Genomic DNA, 3,062 nt, shown 5'->3' on the forward strand with positions numbered 1-3,062 from the left:
GAGAATTGAAATGGGATTGGGGTAATGAGTTCTGAGGCTAGGGGGTGAGGAGTTAGTGGTCTACACCACCTGAATTTAATTCCTACAGTAGGGTTTCATCTTTGAGTTTCACAAAGACATCAGAAACAACAGATTTTGCACCATCATTGGCTGCAGAAACCAGCTCAGGTGTATGATATATATATTTTTTTCTTTAGCTGCATAATGCGTGATAATGGCTAGAGGGCAGATTTTTAATTCTTGGTGATCATGAAAACCACTCTAACCAAGGGATTGCTGTAGTAATAAGACATGCTCATAAACCACTCAACAGGGAAAGCTTTCCTTCCATTTCAATAGTCAAGTGGGCCTTGATTTCAAAGTGCCACAAATTATTCAAATGGAAAAAATTATACACAATGAAATTATGTCTACTTTGAAATACGTTACTGTATGTCAATATCGGTCTGACTTTGATACTCAAGTAAGGCTATGTCCGTACCAAATATTTGCAGGAGCAGGCTGGTGTAGCTGGGAGTTTTGCATCACTGTAACCCATACAAGTGGTTCATCAGGACATGGGTGGGTACGGGCAAGAACTTCTATTACACTAATGCGCAAGTCCCACCCAGAATAGCCTGAGTAAGCAAACATTTGGTGTGGGCATGGCCTAAGATTGGCAATGGTGACGACAGCTTTTAATGATCAACCATTGCTCAGGGCACAGCTAAGTTGCTGGTGGATGAATCTTGCTAAGGGTCAGAAAAAAATCTTCCCTTAAAAACTCAGCCTCACCAGAGTATAGATAAACAGATGGTGTAATGGTATTGTGTATATACACTTAGTGAGGACTGAGACACCAGTTAGTGTTCGGGGGAACATGCCAGACTACCCTCAGTATTAGCCTAGTACTGCCCTGATTTCCTGCATGTGTGATTTAGCTGGAAGGGTAATTAGCATACGAGGACTGTACTATCCTCTGCCTTGTGACTCGCATCTGAAACATGGAGTAGATCCTCATTCTATCGAAACTCGATATCACAGATTTAGGATTTATTGAACGCCTCAGTGCTATGACAAGGACATTTGATAAGCTGCAAAAGGGCAAAATTAAGGGCCAAGTTAGTGTAAATAGGTATAGTTTTCATATACAGTACTACAATATGATACTGCAGTCGTTTATTCTTAATCATGCATTTGAATTCCACTTGAAGGGTTGCCCTTGGATTTACTGAACTTTTGGCTTTTTGAATCAGGTTTCCTCCCAATTAATTCATTAGCGTGGGTCCACTATTCAAATATGAGGTTCCCTCCTCTTTAAGATGGGATTCCCTCCTTTTTAAGAAGGGCTTAAGTGGATTATCAAAAAACAGGTACGCAAAGAACAGCAATCAAGAGATGAAGTTTTGTTATTTAGTGAAATAGGAGCCCCTGCTGTCATTATCAGCTTTCCATCAACCTCGAGAGTACTACCCTTTTAGCTGTCTCCTAACTCAGAATGAAGAACAGATAGATGAAGGAAAATTTATTAAAAAAGAAGCTGAAAAACATTAAGAAACAATAAGAACGAGACTAAGAATAATCTGAATAACAACGAACATTAATAATGAGAGAGAGAGAGAGAGAGAGAGAGAGAGAGAGAGAGAGAGAGAAAATGAACTGTACGATGAAGGTTCAAGGATGATCAAGATTTCTGAGCTGATGGTGAATAAGCAAGCAAATAATTAAAACACTAACATAAGCAAAGCTAAAATCACCTTAGGTTAAGGGAAAAAAAAAAAAAAAAAAAATGACTACACACTTAAGTACCAAGTTTTATGCTTACGTTAAAGCTGGGATTATAATATCACTGGCCTTTTTTTTTTTTTTTTTTTTTTTTAACTGGGGGGCTGCAATTTAGCTCTTCACCGCGAGTACGCAGTTGAAACTACAAGGCGATTTTATCCAGTTGAAGAGAATCTCCCGAGTAGGCTGGAATTAATGAAGGTTATACGCTTATCCCATCCAGTTTTTAAACTCTCCAAAACTAGTCCTATTAAAAAAAAAAAAATGCTTACATATACCACGAACGAAATATCGATGGGCGAAGCTTCCTCGCTATTCGTATTAATTCATATACAGCATGTCGTACCCTAACTCTTCTACAGATCTAATGCATTAAAATATAAAGGCAATAAAATATGAAGTAATGTATCACGAAATTTTGCGTTACTGTAACCATGGTTACAAAGGATTGTGAAAACGTAACTTTTCTCCTCAACAAACTAGGCTATATGCTGCGATTAGTTACTTACTGTTTCTAGAAAATTCGGCTCGAAGACCTTATACTGTCTTCTTTAGGTCGTCAGACTAGACTTGGCCGGTTTAATAACACACCGCATAAATTAAAATCGCACTTCCGCGATGCAACGACGCTTCAAATCTCGAGCCTGGCGCGGAGTGATACATTTTACAAGGCGGAGTGATACGACTCAGGAGTACCTTCACATTAATCAGGATGGGATACATTACACAATTTTCTAGACAACTAAAATTTTTACGGTTTTTACATAGCCAAGAGAACAAAGAAGCTCAATAAACTTCCTCGAATCGTTTGTCCATACCAAAATTAATATTAACGCGACGGCGTTTCACATATCCCGCCAAGACTAACTACACCAATAAACTAGTACTCCGCCGTTTGGTACTACATATCTTTTCATAAGCAACTATCAAAGTAAATCAAGAAATCAAACAATGCATAGCCCGCGCGACAAAAAACTTAGTCGAATTGTTTGTACTGTAAGTCGGCCGTACTGAATAATAAAGCAATGGGATGTTTCACATATCCCGCCAAGGCTGACTACTCACACCAATGAAATAGTACCCCTCCTTGTACTACGTTAATTTCTTTTCAAGCGCAGTAATAAAACCACGAAACCATACTAATCGTAAACTAAGAAAGATTAATTATTAATTGAATATATGGATGCACCCACCTTTATCAGACTACATATAAAAAAATGGATATCAAAATCTAACACGATCTTCAAAATAGCAACTACTCTACTTCCACGAAAATCCCAAGCTAGCCATGTAATTTA

This window comes from Coenobita brevimanus, chromosome 11 (assembly GCF_032717465.1).
Source record: "Coenobita brevimanus isolate Jiangsu-jjx chromosome 11, ASM3271746v2, whole genome shotgun sequence".
Taxonomy (NCBI): Eukaryota; Metazoa; Arthropoda; class Malacostraca; order Decapoda; family Coenobitidae; genus Coenobita; species Coenobita brevimanus.